At 34.7% G+C, this 6,535-nt stretch overlaps 2 non-coding genes across 2 annotated transcripts; both read right to left on the reverse strand.

The window, feature by feature from the left end:
* Nucleotides 1-1,788: 1,788 nt before the first annotated feature.
* On the reverse strand, nucleotides 1,789-5,799 carry LOC115630239. Its single transcript, XR_003996078.1, has one exon. It is a non-coding gene; the product is annotated as a large subunit ribosomal RNA (ribosomal RNA).
* Nucleotides 5,800-6,293: 494 nt separating this feature from the next.
* On the reverse strand, nucleotides 6,294-6,472 carry LOC115630243. Its single transcript, XR_003996081.1, has one exon. It is a non-coding gene; the product is annotated as a 5.8S ribosomal RNA (ribosomal RNA).
* Nucleotides 6,473-6,535: the final 63 nt, after the last annotated feature.

Raw genomic sequence — 6,535 nt, forward strand, 5'->3', positions numbered from 1 at the left:
ACTTGTATATATTATGAAGGAAAATTTTTCTTCATGGTGCGAGAACACCACTGACTCTATAGGTGTTTTGTGCCACTATTTCTTTATGCGGTAGCATTTTATATAAAATATATGACTAAAATGACATTTACCTCTATAGGTTAAATACGTTTATAGTGTGTTTATTTGGAATAAACACACTGTATTTTAATGCATGGGTTACTTCATATATAGTGTGTTTATTATTAATAAACACACTATATTTATTTTAACACATGGGTTACTTCATATATAGTGTGTTTATAATGAATAAACACACTATATTTATTATAATACCATGTGATACATTTAAGAAACATTTGTATTCCTTAATAAATGCATACTTTGTATGTACATTTATATATATTTACACATGCCAATACTATAATATAGTAAAATTGGCGTGCGGGTGTGCTTGTTTGTAACATTTCTGATATACTATGTACACATTCCAAAGTGATACATAGAGTTATTATATACTTAAGACTTTTCGCATATGCTCAAGTCAAGGGCAAGTATATATTTACGCATGCCAATACTATAATATAGTAAAATTGGCGTGCGGGTGTGCTTGTTTGTAACATTTCTGATATACTATGTACACATTCCATAGTGATACATAGAGTTATTATATACTTAAGACTTTTCGCATATGCTCAAGTCAAGGGCAAGTATATATTTACACATGCCAATACTATAATATAGTAAAATTGGCGTGCGGGTGTGCTTGTTTGTAACATTTCTGATATACTACTATGTACACATTTCATAGTGATACATAGAGTTATTATATACTTAAGACTTTTCGCATATGCTCAAGTCAAGGGCAAGTATATATTTATGCATGCCAATACTATAATATAGTAAAATTGGCGTGCGGGTGTGCTTGTTTGTAACATTTCTGATATACTATGTACACATTCCATAGTGATACATAGAGTTATTATATATTTAAGACTTTTCGCATAAGCTCAAGTCAAGGGCAAGTATATATTTACACATGCCAATACTATAATATAGTAAAATTGGCGTGCGGGTGTGCTTGTTTGTAACATTTCTGATATACTATGTACACATTCCATAGTGATACATAGAGTTATTATATACTTAAGACTTTTCGCATATGCTCAAGTCAAGGGCAAGTATATATTTACACATGCCAATACTATAATATAGTAAAATTGGCGTGCGGGTGTGCTTGTTTGTAACATTTCTGATATACTTATGTACACATTTCATAGTGATACATATATACTTAAGACTTTTCGCATATGCTCCAAGGGGCAAGTATATATTGACTTGTATATATTATATATTTACACGAGCCAATACTATACTAGAATATAGTAATTGGCATGCGCGTTCTTGTTTATAACATTTCTGATACTCTATGTACACATTCCAAAGTGATATACATAGAGTTATTATATACTTAAGACTTTTCGCATGCTCAAAGAGACAAGTATATATTAATTTTATACATAGGGACACCATTATGTATAATATTTTGTAGTATATAGGTGGGTGGTTATAATATATATAGGTTAAATATATATAAAAAAAAAATAATAATAATTAATAATAATGGCAGGCCTTAATGAATACACACACCACCACCAACAGTGAGTGAAACACCGGCTACCATTATTGATGATTCTCGATTGACTCTATATATATATATATTATATATTATTATATATACTACATGCACAATGTACAAAACCATTGCGAAGTCGTATATTTTTATATATAAACATATTATATATATCGTCGAATCATCAAGCAAAGGATAAGCTTCAGTGGATCGCAGTATGGCAGCTGCTCAACCACTTACAACACCTTGCCCGTTACAAAAGTCGTTTACAATTGATTCTAGGCTTTGTCATTGTATTAAATAATGTTTTAATAAGTAACTAGCATTGGCACCAGGTGATCGAAGATCCTCCAAAGTTAACTATGTTACTCATAACATTGGCATCACATATTCATTGTCGTTTATAAATGCATATAAACTTTTAATGATTTAGAAGCCATACAATGCAAATTGCCCCATTTTTATCATTGCAGTCCAGCACGGATACGACCTTAGAGGCGTTCAGGCATAATCCAACGGACGTAGCGTCATACCACTGTTCGCTCGAACAAGTATTGTGCCATAGGTCCGTACCTGCGGTTCCTCTCGTACTACGCAGGAATGCTGTCGCAACAACGTTTTTGTCATTAGTAGGGTAAAACTAACCTGTCTCACGACGGTCTAAACCCAGCTCACGTTCCCTTGCATGGGTGAACAATCCAACGCTTGGTGAATTTTGCTTCACAATGATAGGAAGAGCCGACATCGAAGGATCAAAAAGCGACGTCGCTATGAACGCTTGGCCGCCACAAGCCAGTTATCCCTATGGTAACTTTTCTGACACCTCTTGTTAAAAACTCTTTAAACCAAAAGGATCGATAGGCCGAGCTTTTGCTGTCCCTGTGTGTACTGGACACCGAGATCAAGTCAGCTTTTGCCCTTTTGCTCTATGTGTGGTTTCTGTCCGCACTGAGCTGGCCTTGGGACACCTCCGTTATTATTTGAGAGATGTACCGCCCCAGTCAAACTCCCTACCTGGCAATGTCCTTGAATTGGATCATACCGGAGTAATTGGAGTTATACCAAATTCATAAATTGAAAATACACATAAATGCGCATCCTCTCATTATTAGAATTTGTTTGCAATTATATAACAAACTCATGATACTTTGATCAAGAAGCTTGCATCAAAACCCAATACCATAAGATATATAAAAATATATCCGTATAATGGCTAGGAAATGATACACGTTCCATTTAATCAAGTAAGTAAGGAAACAATAAGAGTAGTGGTATTTCATTGGCGATACTAAACCGAAATCTAATATCTCCCACTTATTCTACACCTCTTATGTCTCCTTACACTGCCAGATTAGAGTCAAGCTCAAAAGGGTCTTCTTTCCCCGCTAATTATTCCAAGCCCGTTCCCTTGGCTGTGGTTTCGCTAGATAGTAGATAGGGACAGTAGGAATCTCGTTAATCCATTCATGCGCGTCACTAATTAGATGACGAGGCATTTGGCTACCTTAAGAGAGTCATAGTTACTCCCGCCGTTGACCCGCGCTTACTTGAATTTCTTCACGTTGACATTCAGAGCACTGGGCAGAAATCACATTGTGTCAACACCCGCTAGGGCCATCACAATGCTTTGTTTTAATTAGACAGTCGGATTCCCCAAGTCCGTGCCAGTTCTGAATTGATTGTTAATTGATAATCGTTATAATTTAAAAGAGCTAAAACTGAAAGGTTTAACCCCTCCAGATTAGTATTCTTAAAAATTTTAGCAAGAAAGTTCCACAATTGGCTACGTAACTAACAATCCGGGGAACAAATGACGATCATTAAAAATAATCGAAATTCTATTTACCCAGAACGAGAACATAAACCATGTTATTGTTTCCCAATCAAGCCCGATTATCTCAATCTTCAGAGCCAATCCTTATCCCGAAGTTACGGATCTAATTTGCCGACTTCCCTTACCTACATTATTCCATCGACTAGAGACTCTTCACCTTGGAGACCAGCTGCGGATATTGGTACGGCCTGTTGAGAAGTTTGCGTGTCCCCACCATAAATTTTCAAGGTCCGAGGAGAAAATATCGACACAACAGTATATGTCATGCTCTTCTAGCCCATCTACCATATCTCTCTGCGAAAGACTTCCATGGTAGTACGGCTATAAAACAGAAAAGAAAACTCTTCCGATATCTCTCGACGGCTTCTTTATGGTCGTTCCTGTTGCCAGGATGAGCACAAGGCCCATATTTAATAACAAACGGATACTCAACAGGTTACGGAATTGGAACCGTATTCCCTTTCGTTCAAAATTATTCAAGTGTATCAATAATAATATGTATGTTGTGTATATATATATATATTTTTACTTGAAAATTTTCGGCTTTCGCCTTGAACTTAGGACCGACTAACTCGTGATCAACCACTGTTCACACGAAACCCTTCTCCACTTCAGTCCTCCAAGGTCTCATTCGATTATTTGCTACTACCACCAAGATCTGTACCAATGGCGGCTCCATGCAGGCTTACGCCAAACACTTCTACGCACACCATTGTACCTTCCTACTCACTAAAGTTTCAAAATTTATATTTTTATATAAATATGAATCATTTACTTTAGCGGTAATGTATAGGTATACAACTTAAGCGCCATCCATTTTAAGGGCTAGTTGCTTCGGCAGGTGAGTTGTTACACACTCCTTAGCGGATTACGACTTCCATGTCCACCGTCCTGCTGTTTTAAGCAACCAACGCCTTTCATGGTATCTGCATGAGTTGTTAATTTGGGCACCGTAACATTACGTTTGGTTCATCCCACAGCGCCAGTTCTGCTTACCAAAAGTGGCCCACTGGGCACATTATATCATAACCTTAAACTTCATTTCAAGAAAGTTAAGGTTCTTACCCATTTAAAGTTTGAGAATAGGTTAAGATCGTTTCGACCCTAAGGCCTCTAATCATTCGCTTTACCAGATAAGATTATTTTATGCAATATATAAATGCACCAGCTATCCTGAGGGAAACTTCGGAAGGAACCAGCTACTAGATGGTTCGATTGGTCTTTCGCCCCTATACTCAATTCTGACAATCGATTTGCACGTCAGAACTGTTTCGGTCTTCCATCAGGGTTTCCCCTGACTTCAACCTGATCAAGTATAGTTCACCATCTTTCGGGTCACAGCATATATGCTCAAGGTACGTTCCAGTTAGAGGTATAAATAATATAAATATTATTATACATAACTATATAGAGCGCCCCGGGATTGAATTAATAAACTATATAAAATAATTTAAAAACTAATCCCATTTGTATTGGTAGTCAAGTTAATTACGCCATTAGGTTTATAAAATAAATCCCAATGACTTGCATATATGTTAGACTCCTTGGTCCGTGTTTCAAGACGGGTCCCGAAGGTATCCTGAATCTTTCGCATTGTTAATCATACAAGTGCCTATAATAAATATAAATATCATAGATATAAATATCATTATATAATTTCGAAAAATTAACACACTGTATTTCATATCAATCTATCAGCACTTTATCAAATTTAATGACATTTATTCTATGTTATCAATGGGCAAGCCATAATAATTTGAATAAACTATAAGCCATATTTTATGATAAATTTTTGTATATGCTAATAGATTACAATGTCCTTATATGGGAAAAATGCACACTATTATTAATAATATTTATTAAATATTATAATTATAATGATGAATTTCCCATAATGGATATTCAGGTTCATCGGGCTTAACCTCTAAGCAGTTTCACGTACTATTTAACTCTCTATTCAGAGTTCTTTTCAACTTTCCCTCACGGTACTTGTTTACTATCGGTCTCATGGTTATATTTAGTTTTAGATGGAGTTTACCACCCACTTAGTGCTGCACTATCAAGCAACACGACTCTTTGGAAATCATCATCTAGTAATCATTAACGTTATACGGGCCTGGCACCCTCTATGGGTAAATGGCCTCATTTAAGAAGGACTTAAATCGTTAATTTCTCATACTAGAATATAGATGTTCCATACACTGCATCTCACATTTGCCATATAGACAAAGTGACTTAGTGCTGAACTGTTTTCTTTTCGCTCGCCGCTACTAAGAAAATCCTTGTTAGTTTCTTTTCCTCCCCTAATTAATATGCTTAAATTCAGGGGGTAGTCCCATATGAGTTGAGGTTGTATAAATATATTTTCATTTATTAGAAAAAAATATTTCTAATAATTTAATACATATATATATATATTTTATGTGAAATGAGAACACAACTACCCATTAAAATTCAATTAAAAGAAGAAAAAGTTCATAGTCCCAATCATTTTTATACTTTTTATATTCTTTTTATATTTATATTCGCACAACATTAATAAGAGGCAATTCTAGATAAAATGTATTTTATGCTAGACATTCCTCAGTATTAAATGAATTGTGTGAAAAAAAAGAAAGTATAAATTTTCTTCTTTTCATCACTCTCATATACAATTTTATATAGGAATATTATGTTTGTATATTTATGAGATGATGTGTGTGTTTCATTTCATATATATATTGTTGTATTATATGCTCTTAATATTATGAATATATGAATATATATATCCAATAATATACCATATGCTTTAAATATTTTGTATATTAAACAAAATATTTATTAAGCAACTTAATTAGCATAGTCTTACAACCCTCAACCATATGTAGTCCAAGCAGCACTTCAAAATTAATTAAAGTACATAACAGCATGGACTGCGATATGCGTTCAAAATGTCGATGTTCATGTGTCCTGCAGTTCACACGATGACGCACAGTTTGCTGCGTTCTTCATCGACCCATGAGCCGAGTGATCCACCGCTTAGAGTTTTATATTGATGTTTTTGTTTGTTTTTATATGTCATATATGATTTTATTGAAAGAAATTAAAAA

This window comes from Scaptodrosophila lebanonensis, unplaced genomic scaffold, assembly GCF_003285725.1.
Source record: "Scaptodrosophila lebanonensis strain 11010-0011.00,11010-0021.00 unplaced genomic scaffold, SlebRS2 tig00000380-arrow-arrow-pilon, whole genome shotgun sequence".
Lineage (NCBI taxonomy): Eukaryota > Metazoa > Arthropoda > Insecta > Diptera > Drosophilidae > Scaptodrosophila > Scaptodrosophila lebanonensis.